At 42.1% G+C, this 14,853-nt stretch overlaps 1 pseudogene; it reads left to right on the top strand.

The window, feature by feature from the left end:
• The first annotated feature begins 13,232 nt into the window (after positions 1-13,232).
• Positions 13,233-14,098, top strand: LOC110587493 (annotated as a pseudogene).
• The last annotated feature ends 755 nt before the right edge of the window (positions 14,099-14,853 follow it).

Genomic DNA, 14,853 nt, shown 5'->3' with positions numbered 1-14,853 from the left:
AAGTATAAGTAATAAATCTAAAATCTGGCTCTGAAAAAAATCGCAAGAAGTGGTTGTTCAACATTGCTCTGGTGGTATTAGCCAATGCAATTCGACAAGGGAAAGCAATTAAGGAAATTGAAATTGGAAAGAAACAGGGAGAACTACATACAGATGATCCATGTGTTTCATTGATTGTATTAATGGCCCCTATGCTAGACCTCCCCTGATCCCTGCCCTTTGACCCTACAATTCTCATAAAGAGGCAGAGTATACTTCCCCACCACTTGAATCTGAGCTTGGCCACATGATTTGCTTTGGTCATTAAGATACTGGTAGATTTGAGGAAAGCAAAGGCTTAGAAAAGTGCTTATACATTTCCCTTCCTCTCTTACTCCTCTGCAATCCCACAGACATATGCTTGAGCTAATCTAAGAACATGCCTAGGCTAGTTTGCCATGTGGACAGAAGGTATAAAGTAAGAGACATGTGAGGAGAGCCCAGTTGTCTCAGCCAAGGCCATCCTAGATCAGCCTATCTCCAGGCAAGGCCCACACTGGAAGAGCCTGGTCAAGATCAAAACTGCCTATCCAACCCACAGCTGACTTCATGAATGAGCCAAGGTCAGAAGAACCTCTCAGCCCCCACAAACTCATGATCAATAATAAATGTGTATTGTTTTTGAACCACTATGTTTTGCATCATAGCTAACTGATACAATATGACTATGTACCTGGAACCCTCAAGACCACCAACTAAAATTACTGCAAACAAGAACAGCTTGGCAAGAAACACAGGTAATCAAAGTCAGTAGCTTTCATATGGTTATATAAACAGTTTGAAAATACATGGAAAAAAAGATCCCACTTGCCAAAGTTATAAAACAAAAGAAAAATATACTTAAGAATAAAGTTTTAGATGTACTTATATGAATAAAACTGTAAAACACTCCCGAAGAACACACGAAAAGACTTGAACAAAAGAAATATGTACTGTGTGGGGTTTTTTTTAAGATTTTATTTATTTGAGAGAGAAGGAGAGAGAGAGAAAGAGAGAGAATGGGGGAGAGGGGCAGTAGGAAAGAGAGAAGCAGACTCCTTGCTGAGCAGGGGAATCAAGAGACATTTCACACTACAAAACCAGACAGTAAAGCCTATGGGAATGCCATGAAGTGTGTTATACAGACAAGATTCTAAAACATAAGTTATTAGCTATTTCCTTCACATTTCCATTCCAGTAACTTTTCAACAGAATGGTTGTTATTCATCTACTTTAAAATTTTAATTCACATCTATTCTCATATTAAATTAAGCTTCCTGCTCATACTGATACCAAGCACCTCATAGGAGTCAAGTTTGAGTAATGATTTTATGTTAATCTGTGCAGAAAAAAGAAGACAGACTGCAAGATCAGGTGAGGACAGTGAATGCACAGATAATACACACACTGGCCAAGAACTGAGAAATTATTAAAAACTATAACATAAACAGAACTCAAGAAAACTGGGTTATTAATAAATAGTTCTCAACTATTAATACCCAAGTTAAAGAAATTCTGTATTCAAAATAGAAAAATGTGGATCAAGAGACATTAAAAAACATTTTCCAATAGAGACAAGTTGAGACATTTTAATTAGAGGTCTATCCCATTCCCCAGCCCACCCTCACTCCCAAAATGCACTACCAGAGATGAGTTTAATGTTACATGGGCAGAAATAGCACAACACTGCAAACATCTTAAAGATGAGTGATTGAGTGAAGTACGGTCTAGCCATACAGTGAGATTATTACATAAAAAGGAAAATCTGTCTATACGCCTATATAAGGAAATTGCCAAGATGTTTTAAATGAAAAGAAGCAAGGTGCAAACAACTGAATATATTACTTTTACTGCTGTACTATATGCTAAAAAGGGGGGTGGGGAAGAAGACTACATATTTGCTTGCCTATATGTTGTTGCTATTTTTTTATTCTCTTAAGGGAAACACCAGAAACTACTAACAGTGTTTACCTTTTGTGTATGTGGGCGGAAGAGGGGGAAACTTGGCAAATGGGAAATAATACTCTACCTTTTTATGTGTTCCGACTTTTAGATCATATTAAAAGACCTTTTAAAAAAAGACATTAAAAAAAATTTTTTTTAGATATTTTCAATTGTACACTTAAAATGACCACTAGATGGCAATTGTTCTTCACTTGAATGGCAGCCACCAAGTACTCCTGCAACAAAGAAATTAAAGCTGGATGAAGTCTTAGAAGCTACCTGAAAGCTTGAGCACCTGATTATCTTAATAAGAATGTGTAAATTCTTAATACCTTTCAATAAAAAAGTAACGATCTCTGCAATGGAAAAAGATCAGGATTTTAGGAACACCCCCCCACACAAGCTCTCCAAACCCCTACACAGCATGAATATCTGCGTGTTTTCTGTCTTCAGATATCATCCTCCACATTTAACAATTTTAATAGGCCACCTCAGATGTCATTTATATAACAATGGGGTATAAATCATAAACAATAATGCCTTTTTGTATTTTAACATATATAATTTCTCTGTCTTCTTGAATCTGTAAGATATGAAGATATGGTAAATATTCTCTATACCTCAGATTGCAGACAGAGGCCCTGTGGAATTAAGAGCCTTGGCCAGATCCTGGGTGGATGGTGTTAATGTCAAGATTAGGAGCTGGGGGACACCTTGAGGACAGTTGTGGGGGCCCAATTCTTCCCCTAGCAGCTCTGCCATCATCTGACTTATCTTTTAGTGTCCTGTGTAGAATTTAGCTTGAAAACAAAAACAAAAACAAAATGGTGCCATTACTAAGAACAAGCTTGAAAACCTCTGAGCTAGGATATGCCACAAGCAAGAACTGAAACAAAAGATACTAGTTTCATCTTCCCTGAGAGAGGTGTGGGGTGTAGACATCCAACATGAGTAAGACACCTGTCTGGGAAGCTTCACATGTGGAATTAAAACCAAACTACAAGGTACTAACTTAAAAAAAAAAATCTAATGGTAAACACCTACTAGAATGTCTAAAAGAAATAATACTGACAATATCACGTGTTAAGGAGGATGCCGAGCAGCAGCTGGATCCCTCCTTTGCTGGTGGTGGGAATAAAAAATGGTACAGCCACTCGGGAAGAGTTGGACAGTGTCTTTTAAAATGAAACATACACTTACATAACTCAGCAATCCCACTCCCAGATATTTACCCAAGAGAAATGAAATCCTTTGTTTACACAAACACTGATACATGAATGTTTACAGCAACTTTATTTGCAATCGCCAAAACTAGAAACAACCCAAATGTCCCTCAACTGGGGACAGAAGTGTGTTACATCCACACCATGGGCTGCTGAGCAATAAAATGGAGGGAACTCCTGCTACACACGACAACTTGAATGAAGACTTTGTGTTGAGGAGAAAAAAAGCAAATCTCAAAAAGTCACATATGTTTCCAATTTTATGACATTCTCAAAATGACAAATTATAGCAATGAAGAATAGATTGGTGGCCGCCAGTGGGTAGAGTGATGGGGAGAATCTGACTCTAAAGGAGGAACATAGGAAGTTTCTGTGGTGACGGAACAGTTCCATGTCCTGATTGTGTTGGTGGTTACACAAAATGATGCATGTGAATGACACACACACACACACACAAATAGATACCCTCCAAAAGATGGGAACAGACACTTCACGAAAGAAGATATACAAATGGCCAATAAGCACACAAGAAAGTGCTCAGTGACACTGGTCACCATGGAAATGGAAATTAAAACCATAATGAGATACCACCATCCACCCACCTGAATGGCTAAAAAAAAATAATTTGTTAACAAGGATATAGAACAACTGAAACTCCCATACTTTGTTGTGAAAATATATAATGATACAGTCATTTTGGGAAAAGGCCTATTAGTCAATTTCTCATAAAATTAAACATATACCTAACTCTATGACTTAACAATTATACTCCTAGATATTTACCCAAGAGAAACAAAATGCTCACAAAATTCTTCTAGAAGAAGGTTCATATCAACTATATTCATAATAGCCCCAAACTGGAAACAGCCCAAGTATCCATCACTAGGAGAACAGAGAAATAAACTGGTTTAGTCATGGAATGGAATACTGCTTAGTGATAAAAAAAGAATGTATGAGTGATACACATACTTGACGTGTATGAACCTAGAAAACATTATGCTGAGCTCTCTTGAATCACTTGCTCTTCAAGAAGCCAGCTGCCATGATACGAGGACACCCAAGCAGCTTTGTGGAGAGGTCCCCACGGGAGAAACTGAGGCCTCCTACCAACAGCCATGTGGGTGGACCATTTTGAGAGAGGGATCTTCCAGCCCCAGACAAGCCTTTATATGACTTCAGACCTGGCCAACATCCTACCTGCAACCTCATGACAGACCCAGAGCCACCCAGCTAAGATGCTCTGAAATTCCTGACCCACAGAAACTGGTGAGATAAGACACATTACTGTTTATGATGCTAAGTTTTGAGGTAATTTGTTACATATCAATAGATAACTAATACACACAGTATTGTCATACACACATACACACAACTGATGGGCATGAACTAGTATCTTATTTTTAAACACTTTAATAATATGTAATACACCAAGAACAAGGCATGAGTCATAAAATTATAGCCTAATGAATTCTCACAAAGAAAATACACCCGTACAATCCCTACCCGAGTCAAGGAGAATCATATTACATCACCAGCACACAGATTCTCCCCTCTGTTTCCCTGTCAATCATTACTCCCTCTCTCCCTGCCCACTGCTAGGTGCTCTCCTGACTTGGAACTCCATAAATTATTTTTGACTGCTTTTGAATATTAAAGAACTGGGATTAGACCTTTTTTTCTTTTGTGTCTTTTGCTCAACACGGCTCTTTTGCTCATTTCTTTTGCTCAACACGGCTAATAAGATTCATCTTTGGTGTCTACTCTAGCTGTAGATCATTCATTTTCACTGCTGTAGAGGATTAAATTGAATTAACATACCACCAAATATATGCTGAGTGAACATATTGTGCTGTTCCACTTACTTTAAATTCTAAAACAGACAAAATTAAAACATAGTAGAAAAAAAAAACAGAACAGTGGTTACTTCTGGGAGAATAAGAGCAGTGATTGAGTGGAAAGGGCATGAGGGAAATTTCTGGGGTGATGGTAATGTTCTATATTTTGATAGGGGTTTGAGTTACATAGGTGTATGTATTTGTCAAAACTCTGAGTGTGTACATTTAAGATTTTTGCATTGCATTGCATTTTACAGCAAAAAACAAAACAAAAGGGGCGCCTGGGTGGCTCAGATGGTTAAGCGTCTGCCTTCGGCTCAGGTCATGATCCCAGAGTCCTGGGATCGAGTCCCGCATTGGGCTCCCTGCTCCGCAGGAAGTCTGCTCCTCCCTCTGCCTCTCTCTCTCTCTCTCTCTCTCCCTGTCTCTCATGAATAAATAAATAAAAAATCTTTAAAAAAAAAAAAAAGCCTGAACACATATTGAAGTCTTGTTAATAATTTGCACACTGAATTATTTCAAGGAAGGGAGTGTACTTATTTATTTCAGCAACTTTGACATGCATCCAAAAAATGAAATATGGTGGATAAAGGGATGGGTAAATGAGCAAATATGTAATATAGCAAATACAGTAACACATTAATGGTAGAATCTAAGTAGTATGTTTAAGGAACTCAACGTTAAAGTCTTTCAATTCCACTGCATGTTTAAAATCTTTAAATATAAAATACTGGAAGGAAGTAGACGACCAAAAGGGAAATTGTGGTAGGGCATCATTTCCTTATGTAAAAATGAGACCTTCAAGCACACATCTTTGTTTCTAGAAACTATTCTCAAATAAAAGGAACATGGGCTCATTGGAGAAATGGCTGATTCTAAGACAGGGCAGAGAAAAATAGATGAGCCTGGAGCATCTTGTGGTATCAGAAAGTAAAGAAGTCCTTCAAAAAAAATCCCAAAATTGTGGGGCATGTCAAAGGGATAGAGGAGCCAACTGTAAAAGCCCCCTATGGCCAAAGCTGGAACAATCTGAACAACAAAATAAATAATGGACTACGCAAAGCATAAAATAAATATACATGAGTCCATACAGATTCAAATAAATGGTTTAAATAAGTAAATACATTAGGGGAAAGAGACAAACTGCCTGTAAGAAAGAATTTGTGTAGCCACTGTCCCCTCTAGCAGGCTGAGCTTACCAGTCTCCACACCACCACTACCATCCCGAGTGTCAGCTGCACTTAGGGACCCGCTTGCAGAGGGAAGAGGTGATTTTACAAGGAAGAAATGTGATAAACACTACCCTGCCCAGGTGATCAGGCTTAACAGCACCACTGACAAGCCATGTTGATAGTATGTACCCCTTGCTATGATTGACAAGAAGGGCACTTGCCCTCATGGTCTTCCCCAAAACCCATAACCTCGGTCTAGACATCAGAAAAACACCAGACAAACCAAACTGAAGGATATTCAACAAAATACATGACCAATATTTTTCAAAAGTGGCGAGGTGATGAAAAAGGTGGAAAGACTGAGGAACTGCCCCAAATTGGAGGACACTGAAAAAAAACCAAACATGATAACAAAACACAGTGTGGCATCTTGGATGGGATCCTGGAATGGAAATAGAACACTGGTGGAAAAAGTAAGAAAGTTCTAATCAAGTCTAGAGTTTAGGTAATAGTAATGGACCAATGCTGCTTTCTTAGTTTTGATAAACGTGCTGTGGTTATATTAGCTGTGAGCAATAGCGGGGGACTGGCTGAGGGGCATATGGGAGCACTCTGTGTTATTTTCACAATTCTTCTAGAGATTGAAAATTATTCCAAAATTCAAAGTCCATTTTGAAAAGAGACAAGAAAGAAGGCAACAGTAACAACAACAAAAAAGATCTTTGTGCATTTTTTGGAAAACCTTTTAAAAACCCAACAAATAAAAAACAACTTTAAAAAAAAAAGTGGTTGTTTGTATTTTTTTTCTCAGAATCTCAATCAAAAATCAGTTTTGGTGTCATGGAAAGCACATCTTTAGACACTAAATTTGAATGCCCTCATGAAGAGAAACGTCCTTGGTGCCCAGCCTTTGACCACCACATGATTCTAGGCAGCACCCACATTTCTGGAATGAAGACTGACAAGAACTTGAAAATCAACTCTCGTTTCCCAGCATGGCTCTGCTTCAGTGACCTGCTCCTCCATCCTGGTCCTTTTTATAATTTTGCTTCAGGAGACAGCTTCAGCTTGGCTCAGGATCAACTCCCCCCTATTAATCTCTTCTTGTTGGAAATGGCAAAAATCAAAATGCTCCATCTCCATCAAGAACTGAGGTGCAACCCACTGCCAAGAATTCACACCAACAAAAGGCGGTGGTGAAGAATGGATCCCCAGAGGCGGTGAGCTGAGAAACCCTCAGTCTTCTAGTAAATACCACAGCTCCATCACCAACCTGACCGCCCACCTCCAAAGTCTCCGCCCACTCCCCTGAAACCGCCCCCCCCCCCCCCCCCCCACCCCACACAGCCTGGAGGACCTAACCCTGAGTGGAAACAGAAACCGTTGAATCATCCTGTGGTAACTGCCAAAGACTACAGACCCTGAACCAACAAGAGTGACAGAAAATGCTAAGGGAGGGTTTTCTAAGCACTGTGGTCTAATTGTCACTGTGAAGTTCACTCAACCACAGAGAAGTACACTTGATGATTGGTAAAGTCTAGGAAAGCAGCTTGAAGAAGGCATGAAGATAGAGAGAAAGGAAGGGGAAGAAAAGATCCTCCCAGCCAGAGACAAAAACCTGATGGGAATCCCTGACAGGAGGCACTTGGAATCCAGAGCCCTGCGTCGTGCACTTGCCAGGCGGTGACTGTGGGCCAAGAGATGTCCCCTCTCCATTCTTCCTTTCTGCCTTCCTTCCCCAGCTTCTGCTAAGCACCTGCACCACGCTAAACATGAGGAATTCAAAACAGGGCAGGCCTGTTCCTACCCTCCAGGAGCTGAGATGCTAGCTGGAAGACACAGGGGCCAAAGGAGGGTCCCCAAACAGTGTGACACAAGAAAATTTCACCCGTTACCATTAGACCTCAGGGGGCCAGAACTGTTGTTGCCTCCCAAGGGATGGCATGGTTGTTTTCTGGAACAGAAAGCTTTTGGTTTAGCATTTACCTTAACTTGGGTCTGTTGGGAGGAGTTGCAGGGGTGGTGAAAGGCAGAGGAGCAAGAACCTGGTCTCTCTGCACAATCCACTGAGAAGTGGGGTGTCTGTGGGCAGAGAGAGGAAGTCCCCAGGAGGGGGGGAGCAGGGAGGGGATGCAAGGAGGAAAGGGTGGAAGAGAGCAGGAAGGAAGTAAAGGGAGAAATGTGGCCAAATGAGCAGAGGACAGGAACAGATACGATCTCCCAAAATGAAAATACAAACTTTCAACAAACTCAGACAGTCTTCCTCACTAGGGAGAGGTACACATGGCAGATGAGGCTGCTAGCTCTTCCTTCCCACCAGAATTCTGAAGGTACTGCATCTGCTCTGCCCGAGGGGCGGCTCCTGATAGCTCCAGGCTACCATGGTGATCCCAAGCTCCAAGACAGCATCTGGCTTAGAAATGAGACTTGATACCTCAAACAGAGAGGGTTGTTTTTTAGGGTGCATGAGGCTGGAGTAGCACAAGAGAGGGTAGCTGAGAAAACAGAAACAGGTGTACAGTACCACTTAACTAAGTGTATTGTGGAGCCTAGAACTGTGGTCTACAGGTATAACCAGGCCTTGACTCCCTCCTAAAGCCATGCTCTGCCCAAGGAAGGATGGAGTCTGCTAGCTTGTCTGGCTAATGTGATCACCCAAAGGATGTTTTTGGTGGAACATTAGTACATTTGGTGGAACATTAGTACACACATTCTGCAGGGATCTAGAGTGGAAATCCCTCATCTTCAACAATAACCTATTCAACAACTATGGAGGAAGTACCCTCAGTGGGTCAAGCAACATGCACAGGAGCCAGGGTCCCCTGCTGGACCCTGAAAGCCCCCTGCCCACCTACCTGTCCATTTACAAGTAAATGGGAACTGGGAAGATGGACATGGAGATTCCCTCAGGGGCTAATTACAACCTGGACATCAAGGCTTGAGATTCCTGAAGGGTCAAGAAAAGATTGAGTCAATACTCTCCACAGTAACCAGGGGGAGGTGGGGAGAGCACTCAGGGGGCCTGGGAGTCTGCAGCCCTCAGTGAGCCCACAGAGAGTGTCAAAACAAACAGAGGTTTGCCCATGGTCCATAAAGTCATCATTATGAACAGGAAGACAGGTAATCAGAGCCCACTGCTTCGCTCAGATGTTGTCACTTGTCTACAGTCATAATCGTGTAAGACCTATTCTCAGGTTCTGGAATCAACCCAAGGACCAAGCATTCATTATGGAGGGAGAACAGAGTATAAATGTTGTCAACTTTGATGTTGTAAGTTAGTAGATGGAGAGACGTCAACTTAAAAAGACCAGAGATACTATTGAAACTCAGTGCAACACAAGGCAAAAAAAAAATAAAAACATATACACACTAATAGGAGGTTGCAGGAGGATCTCAACAGCTTTGCAGACAGAGCAGGGGGCAGGGACTGGACAGACCAAAGTGGTGGGCAGCCATGGTCCGCTAACCCCTCAGTCTCGGGGTCATTGCCGGGATTGAGCTACTCCCCCAACTGTGGGAAGGTACTCTAAGAGCAGCTCGCATTTCAGAGATCTCACAACATGGTAAGAACAGCTTCAGTCAGAAAATGGGCCCAGGCTTCCTCGGAAATTTCCACAGCACCTCCTGAAGCACTGAGGAATGAGTGCTTATGACCTCTAATCTCTTTACACAGACATTGGTCCCATGCGTGTATAACATTTGCTTTTGCAATCAGTCAGCAAGTCCCTACCCAGAAAAGCCAAGATACTGCCCATCTTCAGATCAAAATCATGGTGACAAAGAAGACAGAAGCCCAACTTCCCATTTAAGGCATACCCGTGGCTTCCTAGGGGCTCTTCCATAACATGCTTCAATCCCTACAACCATCCAAAGACTAAGGGAAAAGCCGACAATGGGTAACCTAGCACTTTTGTCTGTCTGGCAACCATTTCCCCTTTTCTGGGCCCTATCATCCCAGTTTTTCTCTAGCAATCTCCCATTCCCTCCCCCAGCCACGTGGGTCTCATGGATGACCCCACCCCTGTGGCCCCTTCAAGGAAGGGCACTGGCAACAACCAGCTGGCCAGTAAGGGTGGCCTGGGCCAGGCCGGAAGCCAAGAAGAGCCCCTTTCTTCCAGCCTGGCTGCTGAGCCCAAAGCTCTGAAGGCCACAAGGGGGACAGGGCCTGTCTGGACATGAGGAGAGCAGAGTCTGGGACTCTGCTGAGTCTGAGCCTGAAGCCTGTGCAAGCTGCATATTCATCCGAGTGACTATCCATGTGGGCCACCCAAGAACTGGAGAGTAACTGACAGCAGACAAGGGATAGCAGTAATATACTGACAGCCTGAAAGTGAACAGGCAAGTGCATAGGTGGATGACTTGGCAAAACAGAGAATGATAAGTTCATAGGGCTGAGGACCCAACCAGCTCGTGCAACTGAACTCCACTAAGGCTTGGGAATTGGAGGTTCCAGTCACCTCTGACAGCTCCAAGTCCCCTCCCAAAGCCCATCAAAGCCTGGGGGTTCACTGTCAGGAGAAGGAGATGTGAAAGGGCCACAAAGAGGCCCCATGATGAGAACTGGGGGGCCAGGGGGAGACACCCCAGCCACAGGCCCCACTTACCAACACACAGGGCATAACCAAACATCAGGGATGACCTGTATATCGTGGGCAGCTTTGACAACTCCCCAGAAGATGGCCATAAAGTGACTTGTTCTAACAAAATCAGAGTTAACAAGCATTTCCCAGCAAATGGAAGTCAAATGTCTTGGGAGAGGAGGCTTTTCTAATCAGCCTAAAGTCACATAGGGAGGAGCCCTGCTCATGATCACTTCGGGCAGCCAGGATTATGACTTGCCTGTCCTTCATTCTCCACCCACAATTTCTCGGGAAACTAAAGGAGTCATCTCTGGAGAAATTAATTCTGTCCAAAACAAAAGAGTAATACTGATCTGCCACTGGAAAGGCTACTCTATGATCAGGAAAGCCTGTGGCCATCAACCCTGCCTTTTCACAATCAGCATTTTACTTATATTATTTATTTTGCTCCTATTATGAGCAAATACGCAGGTGGATTAGACATTTAAGGAAAGCATTAAACACAAAAGACAGAGATCAAAAGTACAAATTGAAAAAAGGAAGCCAAAGGAAACAGAGACAAGGCAGAGAACAGAAAGGAATATCTCAAAAAAATAAGAGATTTTGCAACCAGAAAACAACAGGTGCTATTAAAAAAAAAAAAAAAAAAGGAACAAGGAACTTAAAGAACTTTTTAAAAAATAAAAATATGACAGTAGATATTTTTAACTCAGGAAGAGTTGGAGGATAAAGTAGAGAAAATCGCCCAGAAAGTAGAACAACAACAACAACAACAAAAATAGAGATGGAAAATATGGAAGAAAGGATAAGAAAATCAGAGGACAAGGCCAGGAAGTCCAACATTTGAATAAAGGAAGTTCCAGATAATAGCGAAATAACTGAAGAACATGAGTTTCCAGATTACAGAGCCCGTTACCTGAAAGAAAAAGAGACCCACATCAAGTCACAGTGTGTATAATGTAACACCAGTGCTAAACAAGAATGCTCATGATGGTATGGCTTCCAAAAGGAAGAAAAATAAGCCATTTATAAAGGATTGGGGTGCAGAAGGGATAAGATCTGTTAACAGCAATGTTGGATACTAGAGCGCAATGGCATGATGCCTTAAAAATCTGGCAGAAATTTTATTTTCAGCCTAGAATTCTATACCCAGAAAAATATTCAGCCGATTGAATAGTGAATATTTTCAGACATAAAAATCTCAAAAAAATAATTCTCTTATATCCTTTCTCAGGAAGATATTAGATGAAAGACTGCTCTGGTTATCTGTAGCTGTGTCACAATGTATCCCAAAACTTAGTGGCTTAAAACAGCAACGCATTAATATTCTGTCTATGCTTTCTATCAGGAATTTGGACACACAGGAACAAGTAGGGATGGCTTGTCTCTCCTTCACAATGTCTGGGGTCCCATCTCAGATGACTTCACAGCTGGGAGCTAGAGCAGTTGGGAATGGGTTAGCAACTCTTTACCTCTCTCTCTCTGTAGTCTCTCTCCATGGACCAGTTTAGGCTTCCTCACAACATGGCAGCTATAGGCTAGTAGACCTTTTTACATGGATGCTCAGGACCTCAAGAGACAGGAAATGAAAGGTACCAGTCTCTTCAGAGCTGAGCCCTGAAACTGGCATGCTGTCACTTCAGCCATATTCTGTTGGCTGAAGTAGTCACAAAGCCACCCAGATTCAAAGGGAGGGGACACAACCACACCTCTCAGCAGGAGTAGCATTAGGGAATTTGTGACCATCTCTATTCCCCCACAAAGGGTAACCAAGAAAGAGAAAGCCTTGGAAAACAGTGACTTGACTACAGAGGAGACGCAAAGGAAATTTCCAACATAACACTGAAGAGTCATGTAGAAAGCCAGTCCAGACAGAAGCCCCAAAAGGAGGTCTCCAGGATGGTTGTGCTCATGGGGAGGGGGGGAGGCGAGGGAGAGAATGGCCAATTATCTGACAGGTTTGACCAAGTTGAGAGGAGTGTAACCTTTCTATCCCAAAGTGTGGGGGTCAGTGAGTGATGAGTTTATAGAAAACTAAGCAAATGAATAAAGAGGGAAACTGATATCTCCAAAGAAAATAAAAAGTTGTAAAAGAAAGGAAATGAAATATGGTGTGTCATGGGGCATGGCTGGGAATAATATTTATAGAGTCATAACAATGTGAACACTGGATACTGATTTAAATAAACAAGGTGACATGCCGCTTTTCAGAGAATCAGGAAAGAAAGTGGCACAGTAGTGAGAATCTTCATTTTCTATAATAGTGAGTCATGATATAGTCAAGAAGTGGCTGTTTGAGCATGTTATTTAGGAATATGGAGGTCAATAACATAAGAATCTGGTGAAAGATGTGGGAGGGGTTGTCAATGAAGAAGGGAAGGAAGGACAGAGGCAGAAGGTAGGGACAGCTGCTTTTCATTACAAACCTCGTTGTACTATTTGCATTAAGAATGTTCATACATGGCAAGGGACGGAGTAGCCAAAGGTCTGCAGATCAGCAAACCTAAGTTTTATTGTGATTTGTGTGACACATACCTCACCCATGATTCTCCATCTGTGAGAAAGACGCACTGCAGTGGTAGGAAACACAAAGAGAATATGCAAGACTACTCTCAGAAATGGATGGAAGAGAGGCGCCTGGGTGGCTCAGTAGGTTAAGCATCTGCCTTTGGCTCAATTCATGATCCCAAGGTCCTGGGATCCAGCCCTGCATTGGGATCCCTGCTCAGCAGGGAGTCTGCTCCCTCTCCCTCTGCCATTCCCCGTGCTTTTGCTCTCTCTTTTTCTTTCAAATAAACAAAATCCTAAAAAAGAAAAGAAAGAAAGGAAGGAAGGAAGGAAGGAAGGAAGGAAGGAAGGAAGGAAGGAAGGAAGAAAGAAAGAAAGAAAGAAAGAAAGAAAGAAAGAAAGAAAGAAAGAAAGAAAGAAAAAGAAAGAAAGAAAAGAAAGAAAGAAAGGAAGAAAGAAACGGATGGAAGAGCAGGCTTAGAGCCTGATCAACAAAACAACCACTGTGTTTCAACAAGGAAAGAAACCTCCTACTCCACTCTCTGCTCCTCCTCCTGCAGGGGCAATGATCTCCCCCCACCCAAGTCTCCGGGTCTCCTTGCCCTGTATGATGCCAGCACCCCCTATGGGGCCCTGCCATGATGCCAAGGTTGGGCCCTCCTCCTCCTGGGATGATGCCAGTGATGGGACCTGCTCTTAGAATGAGGCCACCTGTGGGAGGCCACATGCCAATGATGCCTGGGCCCCCAATGATGAGACTTCCTGCCTGCCCCATGATGGTGCCCACTTGGCCAGGAATGACTCGACCGGACAGATAAGGAGATGGGAACCTCTTTATACCCATTTTATATTACTTGTTCTACTTCCCCGGGGAGATCATGATGCTGTGATTGGGTGTTTTCTAACAGGAGGACAAGGAAGACTTGCTCCCCCTTCTTATCAAAGAGAGAATAATTTTGGCAGGGGAGTAGTGGGACCAAAAAAAAAAAAAAAAAAAAGCAATTTTCATTTGTATTGTGAAATGTGAAAATTGTCAACTGTTTTAGTTAAAAAAAAAAAGAATGTTCATACATCACACCAATGAAAATAAGAATTAAATTTTAAAAGAGCAAGCTGTAGAATAAAAATACATGATTCTATTTATAGAAAAATGTAATGTTCACATCTATATAAACTCATAGAAAAACAGAAAAAGAAGGAGAAAAAAAGCACTACAACATACTAAAGTATGAAAAGTGGTTGGGGGATCACATGTCCATCTATGGATGAATGGAAAAACAAAACTTAGTATATCCGAGCAATGGAGCATTATTCAGCCTTAAAAAGGAAGGAGATTCTGACACATACTATGACATGGAGGAACCTTGAGAACATTATCCTAAGTGAAATAAGCCAAACGCAAAAGGACAAGTATTGTATGATTCCATTTATATGAGTTTCCCAGAACAGTCAAGAGACAGAAAATAGAATCGATGGTGGCCAGGGGCTGGCAGGGAGGGAGGGGATGGGGAGTTATTGTTTAATGGGTACAGAATTTCTGTTTGGGAGGATGAAGAAGTTCCGGAGATGGTGG

Source organism: Neomonachus schauinslandi, chromosome 10 (genome assembly GCF_002201575.2).
Source record: "Neomonachus schauinslandi chromosome 10, ASM220157v2, whole genome shotgun sequence".
In the NCBI taxonomy this organism is placed as follows: Eukaryota; Metazoa; Chordata; class Mammalia; order Carnivora; family Phocidae; genus Neomonachus; species Neomonachus schauinslandi.
The sequence above is the reverse complement of the archived record's forward strand: the minus strand, read 5'-3'. Positions and strand labels throughout refer to the sequence as shown.